This window comes from Trachypithecus francoisi, unplaced genomic scaffold (genome assembly GCF_009764315.1).
Source record: "Trachypithecus francoisi isolate TF-2019V2 unplaced genomic scaffold, Tfra_2.0 Lachesis_group9, whole genome shotgun sequence".
Lineage (NCBI taxonomy): Eukaryota > Metazoa > Chordata > Mammalia > Primates > Cercopithecidae > Trachypithecus > Trachypithecus francoisi.
This window is the reverse complement of record NW_022681474.1, coordinates 40,135,203-40,149,661: the sequence shown is the minus strand read 5'-3', so window position 1 is coordinate 40,149,661 and position 14,459 is coordinate 40,135,203. Positions and strand designations below refer to the sequence as shown.

Below are 14,459 nucleotides of genomic sequence, written 5' to 3'. Positions count from 1 at the left end.
TGAGGAAACTGAAGCACTGAGAGGTAAATACCTTGACCCAGGCCACGCAGCTGGTAGGCAGTACAGCTAGGACCTGAGCCCAGGTAGTGTGGCTCCAAAGTCTGCACTGTTTACCACCAAGCTGTAAGAAACGTGCTCATCCACAGAACACTAGATCATCCCCAAATTCTCTACTCCAAACGGCATGAGGGTGCCAATGAATGCTCCACCATCTAAAATATAGATACAATATATATTTTTTATTTCAGAGAGTGGGCTTATACTTATATGTGTAGACAGATTAAATAAATCTTGATTACAACAGTAAACATGTAAATTCTGATCAATAACTACTTGCCTTCCCCTCCCCCCAATGCTAACAGCTGCAATAAAGCTTTAACTGTAAAGCGATGCACAACCAGCCATAAAAGTATGTAAAATAAATGAGGATAACATAATGAGGGAATCCAACATTCATCTCATAAATATAACATAACGACCACAACTAAAATGTCAGAGAATCTAATAAATCAATATGGTGGGACAGAGCTATCTTTATGTTCAGAATACATAAAAGATATATTTACATGCAGGGCTTTTTTTTTTTTTTTTTTATAAGCCAGGACCAAACAAAAAGAATTACAAGAAACTTAACCCTTTGTTTACATAGATGCCCTGGTTTGATGATGAATTTTCAACACTCCATTGGGTTTTCCCACATTGTTTTATGGTAAGAAATGGACTGTCCTCTAAGGCTGTACACACCATGCTAATATGCAAATGCCACTGGAAGTGAAGCGAACAGGAGAACATCCTGAGGGTACTTTGAAAGGATCAATTACAGCCCTGATTTAGAATACTTCTGATCATGGTGATTTCTGGAACTTCCAGCTCATTTTATTAGCGCCAACAAACCCTGGGAGGTTTAGTTATTTCCCTGTTAATGCACTAGCGATTGATGTGGATAAATCCCATAAATACTAATGAGGGTGACACAAGTAAATCTCCCCTGAATTAATGAGAAGAGAGTCTCCTGGACTGACCAACATATCGCCTAATGACTTGAAATGATGGATTTATAAATTCTTCCAGGTTCTCCATGCATGCAAGCTGCAGAAATAAACATCCTTTCTCAGTCACCTCCTCTCATGGCCTCCTCTGGATCGAGGGGACCTGATAGGAAGGGACTGTGCCCTAATGGGAAAACTTTCACTTCTTTCACTACCTTTTTCTTAATGAAATGGACATACCCCAAATGTAATGCTCCATCTTGAGACTGGACTAAATTTAGGAAGTAAATAAAAGTATCTCCTGATAAAGTAGCCTGAACCCAAGTCCAAAAACACCAACTTCTCAGATATGAAAAATCATTTCACGCTCAAACATTAAACTAAGAGTGTGTGTGTGTGTGTGTGTGTGTTAACCCAAGGTTTTGACTATCTATTGCTATATAACAAATGTAGTGGATTTAAACAACCACTATTTTACCTGCCCATAATTCTGTAGGTTAATAGGGGCTCAGTTCTTCCACTGGTCTCACTTGAAGCCCCTCATGTATTTGTTGTCAGATAGTGGCAGGAATTGGAACATCCAAGATGGCTTTACTTACATCTCAAGAATCTTGGTGGGGATAGCTGGAGGCTGTGAGCTCTTTCTCTCCACATGGCTAGGTAGAGCTTCTTTACCTGGCAGGTGGACTTAAGAGCAAGCATTCCAAGAAGACCAGTTCCAATGTGCAAGCATTTACTAAGGTTGTGTTTGCATCCCACAAGCTAATGTCCCATTGGCCAAGTCCAGAGTCACCATAAGAGGGAACTACACATAAAAGAGAACTACTAGGAAGTGTGGTTCATTTGGGGCCACCATAGTAAGAATCCACCATAACTAGCACCTTTCCCTCTAGAAGGATAAAGACTGTTGCCATTATAATAGTCAGCCCTAAGAAACTATCTTTTTTTTTTTTCTTGTTCTAGTCTTTCACTTTAATATTCAATGACCTAGTGTTCTTATATTTAGGAAGTAGGGAAAGAGAAAAAGAGAAGCATTTCACAATTTATAAACAAATAAAAAATCAAACTTCCTTTTTCAATTTGAAAAAATCTAGATATAGCCACTGATAACACAAGGAATATTGCAGCCAGTCCCACTTTGCCTCTTGACTCTCATAACAGAAAAACTCCACATAGCACTTGTTCTCCCATTATTCACACTTAACAGACCATCTGGGTCTTTCAAAGGACCAACTTTATACCTTTTTTCACTCAAGTGAGTAAAAAGGACCCCTATAAATCGATAAATCATGCTTCAACAATTCTCCCCTGAGGATACCCGACTAATATGACCCTGCTTCACTGTAATAACCCCATGGGCTTGGTTAATATTTGCGGATTCCAATCCACCTGTTGGTATTCATCAGCAATAAATAATTTGTATGACATTTCAATTTTATCAAAGCACATCCCATTTGATGCTTAGAACAGCTCTCTGAGGCAGGTGAGACAAAGATTTATTGTCATCATTGGACCAAAATGAAAATGAACCTTGTACACATTAGTATATAGTTCTAGTTTCTAGGGTGCCTGACAGTTAACAAAATGCTATCTTATAACATTATTTGTATAAAAATCTCTTAGAACCATCCTGAGAGGTCAATGATAATATCTTTATTAGAAGATGAGATAGAGATATTAAATATCTGCCCCAAACCCCATGGTCAATAAGTGGCAGGTGTAAGTCAGGATGCTAGATCTACTCAATCCAAGTTCTTCCCCAGTGTATAACAGGCAGGGTAAGTAATCTGTGGCTACAGAACTTAGGGCAGAATTAAAATTAGAACCTGTATCTTCTGATGGACACCCTGCCACCATCACTTTGACTCACATGCCTCAAAGCGTATGAGAAGCGTTCCAATGTTAGTAATAAAATGTATCACACAAGCAACAGTGGGCTTCAAGGCATGAGTTAGAAACATCATAATATGCCAGGTGCGGTGGCTCATGCCTGTAATCCTGGCACTTTGGGAGGCCAAGGTAGACAGATCACTTGAGGCCAGGAGTTCGAGACCAGTCTGGCCAACATGGTGAAACCCGTCTCTACCAAAAATGCAAAAATTAGCCAGGCATGCTGGTGCAAACCTTTAATCCCAGCTACTCAGAAGGCTGAAGCAGGAGAATCACTTGAACCTGGGAGGCAGAGGTTGCAGTGAGCAGAGATCACGTCACTGCATTCCAGCTTGGGTAAAAGAGCAAGACTCTTGTCTCAAAAAAAAGAAAAAGAAAAAAAAAAAAAAACTGAAACATCATAATGATCTAGCTTTCCAAGAACACAGGAATTGAGCACAGTCCTTAGGCTCTAGAGATCACTGTTCAGTTGAAGCCAATAGCCTGCGAAGAGCAAGGTGACCTCTTGCACAAGGTGACCTCTTGGGCTCCTCTCATAAATTTTGTGAAATGCTCTTAGCCAGTTTAGACACTATTTTTAACACTTCTAATAGCAAACAAATAAACAGATCAATGGAACAGAACAGAGAGTCTGGTTTTCTGTATAATTAGAAATTTTGTATGTAACAAAAACAGGATTTCAAAATACTTAGCAAAATAACCTAAAAAAAATGGTGTTGGGTCAAATATATCCATTTGGGGAAAAATATATTAATTTTAACATCAACATTAATATAGAACCATTCACCAAGGGAAAAATATTCAATGGATCAAGGCCTAAAAGGTAAAATTAGAATAATCAAAGTTTTACAAGAAATACAGGAGAATATGTTTACAGCCATAAGGTCAGGAATGCCTTAAATTAGACACAAATAGCATAGCAGAGAAGACCTGTTTATTTGACAGCATCAAAATTTAAAACCTATATATAATAAAGGGTACCATAAAGCTGAATGGCAACAAATTGGAAGAAAATAATTGCAATATATGAGGCATTGAGGCCAGGGGTGTGGGTGTGTGTGTGTGTGTGTGTGTGTGTGTATACATATATGCCCTGAATATATAAAGATGTCCTAGAAACCAATAACTAAAAGTCATGCAAGCCAACAGAAAAATGAACAAATGATATACATGGCAATTCACAATAAAAAAGACAACATATATGGGAAATTATTTTTCAAATTTGGCAGGAAAATGAAAATTGTAAATGGCAGTGAGATATACTATGTCATATCCAAGAGACTACAAACATTTTGAAAGCATGCTAATACCAAAGGTGGGCAGAGCAGCTGGTCAAATAATACTTTCCATAAATCACTGGTAGGAGTGAGTACTGATAAAAATCACCACGGGGCCAAACTTATAGCATCCAGTACCACACTATGATTAAGCAATTCCACCTCTTAGAACATACTCAAGAGAAACAACTGCACATATGCACAAAAGGCCCATAACAAGGCCGTTCGTTACTTATGTGACACCAAAAAAATGACTAACAACCAAAATGCCCATTAGAAAGCTAAGGATCAAATAAACTTTGGCATAGCCACACTATGGAACATTGCACACAAGTCAAAAAGTGCAAGTAGATTTACATGTATTGACATAAAAAGATAGCTAAGACATACCTTTGGGTGTAAACAGCAAGCTGCTGAATGTATACAGCACTATACTTTCCTTAGCATGCATATAAATGTGCCTGTGGCAGAGAGGAATATAAATTCACAGAAGCAGCAGAAGTCAATGTAGCAAATGCCTAACGTGGTTCTCTCTTCTGGGGAAGAGATTAGGGGTAGACGAGCAGCCAAAAAGAACTAAGCCTCAGCAGTTAGTATGGAGAATACTATACCTGTGTAGTTAAAATTTAATTTTCAATGCATAAGAAGATATGGCAGGGCAACCTTCCCCTCAAACGTTCTCCAAATAAGAGTTCATAGTATTTTCAGCAATTTATAGAACAAACAACAAACAAACCAGATGAATGGAAAGGTAGCCATTATAAAGGAGGGGGATGGGAAGTAAAAACAATGTAGAGCAAGGACTGTGGTGTCAGTTGGCGAAGCTCTAATCCCAGCCTTTTCCACTGGCAACGGCATATGACTTGGTCAAGGGAACACTGCTGTTACTCAGCACATATTAAGTGCTATGTGAAGAATTAGCTAAATAAATGCAGCACACAGCCCCACCCAGTTTAGGTGGAGAACCTTATGCATTGTTAGGCTGTACTGTGATAATTAGTGGAGAGGGAGAAGAGAAGATGGGGAAGGGAAGGGTGTGACAGGTACCAGAAGGAGCAGGCATGAGCACATATGGATATATTTTAACTTGTCCTTCCAAGGACTCCTTCAAGCCATCAGCATCTTTTCACCTGGCCCAGCATGAGCTGCACACTGCCACTTACTGGGGTGACACAGGGTCCCCATGTGGTACCTGCTTCTATTGAGTAAACAAATGAGCCAGGGCAGTGCTAGTGGGCAGGCACGGGGGCCTCAGAATCTGTGCCCCACCTAGGCAGCCAGAAAGGTCACATAAAGTCAGCATCACAGCAGACAACCAGGCCTGGCCACCTGCACTCGGGACTCTTCTTCCATTGGAAGTCCTGAGAAAAATAAATCCTTTTTCTCTTTCTAATTAGAAATGTGGACAGGAATAGTAATCTCTATGAAACTACACAACTTGCTTAAAATCAGCAATTCCTATAGGACCAGTAAAACAGAACCGTGTGTGCCCTCCTGCAGCATTAGCGAAAGACAGCAAACATATGAATGAAGATTGTCTGAAAGACCTGTCCATCTTATGTGTATTGCCTCATGTGGTCATTTTACCCCAAGCTAGTGTTCAGGTCATTTGGTGCTTTACTTCTGTATAAGCAAGAAAAATATGATTTGCCCTGCACTCTACAGTTTGCAACACTGCTTTACCTTTACAGCCTCCTTTAATTCTCACTATGATCTCTATCCCCATTTCACAGATGAAGAGATAGAGGCTCCCAAACCAATAGATTACTCTCGCCATTATATTACATGTGAAAGGCAAAGCTATTTATTGTCCCTCTGGCAAGCCTCCTGCTTCTTTTGCTAGAAATGCTGAATCAATCCTTTGTTTCAGCAAACAGCAAATTCAGCTTCTCACTCTTCTGGGGATATCTTTTTGCATCTCTTTATATGGGGCATTCTAAGAGCTTTGGGGGCTTGGGGGGAGATGATTTTCCCTCAAAGAGGACCTCTCATCCACACCAGAGTGGTGAGGGGATGATTTTTTGCTCCCTCTTTGTGACACCTGATGCTGACTGAACTGCCTGCATCAACTTGAAGTGAGGTTCAGAAACATGCCAAAGCCGCTGGCCCCCAGCCGGCCAAATTTCTTGGCTTATTCTGAGGAAGAGAACAAATGTTTATCCTCTACCTACCTATGTGCCCAACAATCTGCTGGGACTTTTACCAGTTATTTAATCCTCAGCACAAATCTGTGAGGGATGTGCAATGATCGATCCCCATTTACTGGATAAAGAAACAGGCTCGGAGAAGCTAACTTGCCAGTGGTCACATGCCAGGGAGTAAGTTTAAATTGCTCATTTTTTCCAAAGACTTGAGTATTTCAATATGCCACTGTTTCTATGGTACTAGGACAACAAATATAAACATTCCTTTTCAGTATTATATAGAAAGTGGTCATCCAAATCTGGATATTTTGAGAGTAAAAGGCATGAGGGGTGGCCAATATTAACAATCATACTAGAAAAATAGGCATAAATTGAGACTATCCCAGGGAAACCAGGACATATGGTTACTTGATTATATACCACACAAGGGAACATCACCCAAATCAAAGAAGGATGTTCTAAAATTCAGAAACCTTGAGCAATAAATGATGCACGTCAGGAGGACAGTCCTACAGATGGTCAAGAATTTGCCTATCCTGTACAAACCTCAGAAACAAATCCAAAAATACTAGAGCTACTCGTTCTGATGAGCTCCTCCTCCACTCCCATGGTATGTCCAACAATCAACAAATCTTTATTACATGCCCCCATCACATAACCACAACTCTAAAGCGCAAGCTAGCCAAATGAGGACCAACAGAGACACACAGTATCAACTCCCAGGCAAAGAGTGCTCACAGATGCCTCACTCTCTCCTGCAGTATGGAACACTGGCAGGGCCCTCCTGGACTTCCAGAAGCAAGTCAGAAAGACCATGAGCTGCATTTTCTTCCACCACGCTTCTCCAACAACAAGCAGAATTCTACTACTATGGGTAGGAATCTAGTAAGAGCCCAGTAGCTGGGCTAGGCAGTTCTGGGGATGTCCAGAGGATTAGGATGTCCTCTCATCCTGAAGGTGTAGAATGACTCATGGAATCACTGCGAAATCACAGAGTTGGCTGGTTTCGAGGATACAGCCCAGAACATCCTTCCATTTGGTATTCAATATCCCAGGGGATAATTGCTCCTTTCTACTTCATGACATAATGCTCAATTATACATCAAGTTTAGTTTGGAGAATGGGTTATTCAGATGCACAAATGATGCATTTGTGCATCATTTTGCTCAGCATTTCTCTTTCTTGATGCCATGTGAAGAAGGATGTGTTTGGTTCCCCTTCTGCCATGATTGTAAGTTTCCTGAGGCCTCTCCAGCCATGTAGAACTGTGAGTCAATTAAACCTCTTTCCTTTATAAATTACTTAGCATGAGCAGCGTGGGAATGGACTAATACAACCCCCATCTATGGAGCCCCTACTAAAGCTAATTTTGAACACTCACCATATACTTAACTAGCAGCTGGAAGTCTCAGGAGCTACTGCCTACTGATGTCTGTCTTCACCTCCATAAGCCTGCCCATCCATCTCTCTACAGAAGCCAGCAAAAGTCACCCACACTCAATAGGAAACACAGAATTTCCTTGTCAGCTCTGAACAGATTTGCTAACAATCCAGGATCACATCTTAAAGCTGGACCAAATTTTTGAGACCACACCCAAAAGAGAACTATTTTTTTGTTCTGTTTTTGTTGTTGCTGTTGTTGTTGTTTTGCTTTTTTTTAATCAGCAGTCTCAAATTCAGAACTTTAAATGACAGGTAATGGTCCTAAATGAAACTAATTTACAACATTTCCTACCATCCAATTAACCTCTTTTCCAAAATGTGTTGTCTTTTAAAATATCTGTTGCAAAATGGGCTCCTAAATGAATATAATTTCCCACCCACCTTTTACCAAAAATTGTATGTCACTTCATAATATATGCAGATTACAACAACTCTTACAATGAACCTCAGAAGTCAGAGTTTTCACTCTCTGTTTTTTCTCAACTTTTAAAATCTTGGTTTTCGGCCAGGCGCTGTGGCTCAAGCCTGTAATCCCAGCACTTTGGGAGGCCGAGACGGGCGGATCACGAGGTCAGGAGATCGAGACCATCCTGGCTAATACGGTGAAACCCCGTCGCTACTAAAAAAAATACAAAAAAAAAAAACTAGCCAGGCGAGGTGGCGGGCACCTGTAGTCCCAGCTACTCGGGAATCTGAGGCAGGAGAATGGCGTAAACTCGGGAGGAGGAGCTTGCAGTGAGCCGAGATCTGGCCACTGCACTCCAGCCTGGGCGACAGAGCGAGACTCCGTCCCAAAAAAAATAAATAAAAAAAATAAAATCTTGGTTTTCACTGAATTCTAGTGAAGCTTGGCTTCTCAGGCCTGGATGGAAGTTAAGTTGAGACAAGATGATGAAATGGCTCAGGGTCTACTGCCAGCCTTTTTTTGGATCCTGCCATAGCAAACCACTCCAAAAATGCCGGCCCGCCTGATGGGGTCTGAGTTGTAAGACAAAGAACATGATGATATCTTTTCTAGAGAAGGGGGTGAGGAATTGCCCACTACAATTTGGACCTTTCGGAAAGCCTTCTCAAGGCCCTTCCTAAGGCTACAAGTCATGGATCTCAACCTAAGGGACCTTCTTCCTTTCCTGAAGCAATGCTACAAAGGTGAATTACTTAAGAAACAATTAGGTGCATACACAAAGCAATTTGCAGGCAGCCGTACTCCTTCAGCTTTCTAAGTGAAGGGCCTTTCAAGGCTGATTTATAACACTGTCGTCTTCAGAAGGCAAAATAATTAATAGGAGCATGGACTTCTAATTTCAGTGACTTCCAGAGAAAGTGGATTTCATTTGATTTATGACGGCCAGTGACTTTGCATTTTATCAGTTCATTCACTCATTATTTATGCTGATGGCCAATTTCAATGGGTCGCTATCATCTAACTCGCTACTAATCAAAGAGAATTAGGGTTCACTGCATTATTTAGAAGTCGCTAATTTATCTTCAGAACAAGTAGTGAGAAGAGTTTGGGGCCTTTCACAAGAAAAAAACTGAACAGCTGGCTGAAGCCAGAAAATTTGGTCAGCATTATAAATGAGTTTTATCAGGGGTATTGCAAGTTGATGAGTTTTGAGTTGGAAGGAAAGAAGAGAGGAAAAAAAGAAAAAGAGAGAAGCCAGGAGGCAAGACCAAACAGGATAAGAATAGAAAAACATAACAGTAAACATCAAGTTACCTTTATGGTCTGAGTAGCCCACCATCACAGAGGACTAATACAGTTCTTTAATACTGAGATTTAAGCACCTATATTATTGTAATATTAACATATCCCAGCACCCTTAACGTCAGCTCAATAAACAAGGATGTTTATGCTGAAATAACCAAGGTTCCCTTGTTTCTCATTTTGAAGTCATTTTAATATGTTCTAGACACAAGATAATGGATCACATTTAAACAGGAGAAAATTAAGTCCCATCAGCAAGTAATAATACCCAATCATATTCAATCATGTTGAACAACCACCACCACCAAAATGATCCTCTTCTAGGCAGGGTTAAAAAAAAAAAAAATTTTTTTTAAAGCTGTTATTTTACTTTTGGAAAGATACAACTTTAAAACATTTCTGTGTCATTTCTCATAAGACAATATGTTCTCTCACTGTTCATGCCTTCAAAGCTCTGCATACTCTGGTAGCCTCTGCCCAGAACACTACCGTTTCAACTCCTCTCAAATGAATTCCTCTTGTCTTTCAAGTTTCAGCTTCCAGATATGTCTAGACAACTTTTCCTCTGCTCCCAAGGCCCCGAAACTTCCCAGTTACCATCCTGATTGTCTGTATTTTCCAGTAGATTATAAACTCCAAGATGGCAGGAACTGAGGGATCTTAGCTTCAACCCTGTGTATTAGATGAGCTAATATTTTTTAATACGTTACTGTTTTGACTTTGATGTTTTCTATACCACTCAACAGCCATTCTCTCAGGCCAAAGTGTACCTCTTGGAAACCCAGATGGTGTTATATGAGTAACAGAAACACACTAGATTCTTACCCACCCAGTAATTCTTGGGAGCTTAAAACCTGAGAAGAAAGAAAATAATAAGTTTTTAACACTAAGTTTGAGTGCGAATGCCCAACTCTTGAAGCTAATAGAGGATTTGACAGCTTGTTGGGGCACCTCCAAAATACTCCAAAAAGGAATGAAAGACTCCTAAAATAAAAGACTCCATCATTTACAATTTTCACAATAGCCCTACTATACTTTTTAAAAATCTCAAATAAAATGCAAAAATGGTTACAGACTAATATAAATGTAATCTGTAGTTTTTAATCTTTTTATTCCCAATCAAGAGACCTCTTTTCAGCTTATACTGGGCTCTGTTTCTAGTTTATGTCTGGCCTGATGCCACACCATCAAGGTGCTCATATAATAAATACAGTCTTATTAAACTGGATAGACTATCCACGCTGAGTTATGATGATGGAAGTTTCCATAATATGAAAACATCATGTTTTTCATCATAATGATCTAAAATGAAGTCTAGGATACCAGCATTTATTTCCATCCCTTTTCACAATTTATATGCTACCACAAGTAAAACAACACTCAACAAACATGAACCACATGAACCAGTTTACCTTCGCATTGTCATCAATTGCTTTCAGCTTTGGCTACACACCCAGCAGACAACTAATACTATAAGTAATACTGAACCGTGTGTAAAAAATTGACACTGTTGGTTTCCAATCTTGCTTTCCTTCAATAAATGTTTTTTTCAACAGAACTACTTAGGGCTTTTTAAAATTTTTATTTTAAATTTTGGGGTACAGGTACAGGATGTGCAAGTTTGTTACATAGGTAAACGTGTACCACGGTGGTTAGATGCACCTATCAACCCATCACCTAGTTATTAAGCCCAGAATGCTTTAGCTATTTTTCCTAATGTTCTCCCTCCTACAACCTCACCCCCTGAAAGGCCCCAGTGTATGTTGTTTCCCTCCCTGTATCTATGTGATCTCATTGTTCGGCTCCCACTTATAAGTGAGAACATGCAGTGCTTGGCTTTCTGTTCCTGTGTTAGTTTGCTGAAGATAATGGCTTCCAGCTCCACCCATGTCCCTGCAAAGGACATGATCTCATTCCTTTTTATGACTTTATACTATTTCACGTTATATATGTACCACATTTTTTTAAAATCCAATCTATCACTGATGGGCACTTGGGTGGATTATATAGTACTACTTAGGGCTTTCTAAAGGCCTACAGAACTGCATCAGTTAGGGTCAAACCTAGAAAATAGGAACTGCTTCAAGTATTTACAAAAGAAGAAATGTAATGCAGGGAAGTGAATTCACAGCAAGGATATACAGCACAGAAGAAGCAAGAGTAAGAAAGCATTACCACTCTCAGAGTGAAAAGACAGTGGGGACACTGGGATGAGGGTCACCAACTAAAGCTAAGCCGTGGTAGGCTATGTCCTATAGGAGGAGTTGGAGCCACAGCGGAGATCAGCCCATGCCAGAGAAGCTACCAGAGGCAGAGAAGACAGGGACAGATACCTGACTTATCACTTGCTCCACCTTCCAGTCTCCTGCCAGGGTCTCCCATTGATCAAACCCAATAGGAAGCTGGCTGGTTAAAGAGCTTGGGGACTGCCCCCACAGATGACAGCCCCTGTGGCAGACAGCAAAGCAGAGTATGGGCAAGAATGGGTCTAAGGGCAAAACGAGCCACTTTTCCCTCCCAAAGAGAAAAGCAGATGTGCCGGATGGAACTTACACAGAAAAGTGATGCAGGTGGCTGTTCTCTTCTGCTCTTGCTCTTCCTCCCTAAGTGCCTACGGTCTGGGTGCACAAGATAATTAGAGAGGCATTAAAGTAACAACACCAGTGGGTAACACTGTAATGCATCCGGGGTATTGTGAAGATTTATGAGCCCAATTCTCCCTTGGAATTTGGAAGTAAATAAGCAGATGCCTATGAATACCCAGGAAGAAGGAGGCAGGAAAAGAAGAGGCTAGTCCCAGGTGCCCAATGCTGGATCACAGTACCAGGCCTCAGCATAGCACAGAGGTATGTTTACGGGCCTGTTCAATAAACAGCAGGCTCTGGTAGAAAGCTGCTCATTCAGCCAGTAAAGCAACAGGCCTCCACTCCACAACCCAAAAGAAAACCTGCACTCTACATCATCACCACCTTTTACTTTGTTTCTATGATTTTAATTACTTTAGTTACTTCCAACAAGTGGAATCATACAGTATTTGTCCTTTTGTGAATGGCTAATTTCATTTAGTATAATATTCTAGAGGTTCATTCATGCTGCAGCATGTGACAGGGATTTCCTTCTTTTTTAAGGCTGCATAACATTTCATACCACATTTTCGTTACCCATTCATCCATTGATGGACATTTGGGCTGCTTCTACCTATTGGCTATTGTGAATAATGCTGCAATGAACATGAGTGAGAAATTGTCCCTTCAAGATCTTGCTTTGAATTATTTTGGATATATATACAGAGTGCTGGATCATACAGTAATTCTACGTTTAATTCTCTGAGGAACCTCTATACTGTTTTTCACAGCAGTTGCATCATTTTACATTCCTTCCAACAGTACACAAGGGTTCCAATTTCTCCATATCCTCAGCAGCACAGGTTGTTTTCTGTTCCTTTGATACTGGCCATCCAAATAGGCATAAGGTGATAGCTCATGTTTTTTATTTTTTTTCTCTTATGATTAGTGATGAATCTTTTAGTGGATGTCTTTCCATTTATTGGTACCTTCTTCGATTTTCCTTTCTCTTACGATTAGTGACGTTGAATCATGATATTTTTATATGCTTATTAGCCATTTGTATAATCTTCTTTGGAGAACTTCTATTCACGTCCTTCACCCATTTTTTAATGGAGTCATCTTTTTGTTACAGAATTGTAGAAGTTCTCTATATATTCTGGATTTAACTGCATATATATGATTTGCAAATATTTCCTCCCATTCCATAGATTGCCTTTTTGTTCTGTTAATTGTTCCTTCGATGTGAAGTTTTTATGTTTGATGTAGTTCCATTTGTCTATTTTTGTTTTTGTTGCCTGTGCATTTGGTGTCATATCCAAGAAATCATTGCTCGATTCACTGCATTGAAGCTTTCCTCCTATGTTTCCTTCTAAGAGTTTTATAGTTTTAGACCCTAAGAATAAGAACTAAAACTATAAAACTTCGAATTGATTTTTGTATATAATATGAAGTTAGGACCCAACTGTATTCTTTTGCATATGGTTATCCACTTTTGCCAACATCATTGGTTGAAGAGACTGTCCTTTACCCTCTGTGAAGTCTTGGCATTCTTTTTGAAAATCATTTGACCATATACACAATGGTCTATTTCTGAGCTCTGTATTTGATTCCAATTGTCTATGTGTCTGTCTTTATGTAAATACCACACCATCTTGATTACTGTTGCTTTGTAATGTATTTTGAAATCAGGAAGTGTGAGGCCTCCAAATTTATTCTTCTTTTTCAAGATTGTTTGGACTATTCAGGGTTCCTTGAGATTCCACATGAATTTTAGAATAGCTTTTTCTATTTATGCAAAATTGCCACTGAGATTTGGATCAAGATTACATAGATTCATAGATTGTTTTGGGTAGTATTGATATTTTAACAGTATTAAATTTTCCAATCCATGCACATAGGGTATCTTTCCATTTATTGGTACCTTCTTTGATTTCTTTTAGCAATGTTTTACACTTTTTATACAAGTTTTCCACCTCCTTGGTTAAGTTTATTCCTAAGTATTCTTTTTGATGCTATTGTAAATGGGTTTGTTCTACTTTGGTTTTTGTTGGTGGTGGGACGTTTGCTTTTAGTATCATTTTGGTATTATTTATTTATTTACTTTGCCACACTCCACAATGTGGTGCTTTGCACATAACATTTGATGCTCATGAAATATTTGTGGAATGAATAAAACACTTAATCAATAAATGAATTTGTCTCCAATTAATCTAAATGGGAATGTTAGGAGAGTTAAGGCTCCTTCTTTCTTTCCAGTGCTATGACCACCTTGGGCAGTTCCTTTCAGTGACATTAGTTAGATAATAAATCCCTTTTCAGCCTCAAGCCTCAATTTCTGATTGTTTATATTGACAAAAACAATTTTACCAAATGCAATGAAAACGAAGTTAAGCCTATGACTTTTCTCATTATTTGGCTTTTGCCTTTTGAGACTTGCCCAT

General features: G+C 39.5%; 1 protein-coding gene and 1 long non-coding RNA gene across 7 annotated transcripts in view; one reads left to right on the top strand and one right to left on the bottom strand.

The window, feature by feature from the left end:
* LRMDA (leucine rich melanocyte differentiation associated) overlaps window positions 1–14,459 on the bottom strand; it is a 1,134,568-nt gene that overhangs the window by 701,416 nt on the left and 418,693 nt on the right. The window lies entirely within an intron of this gene.
* Window positions 1–14,459, top strand: part of LOC117082758 — a 30,982-nt gene that overhangs the window by 15,459 nt on the left and 1,064 nt on the right. The window lies entirely within an intron of this gene.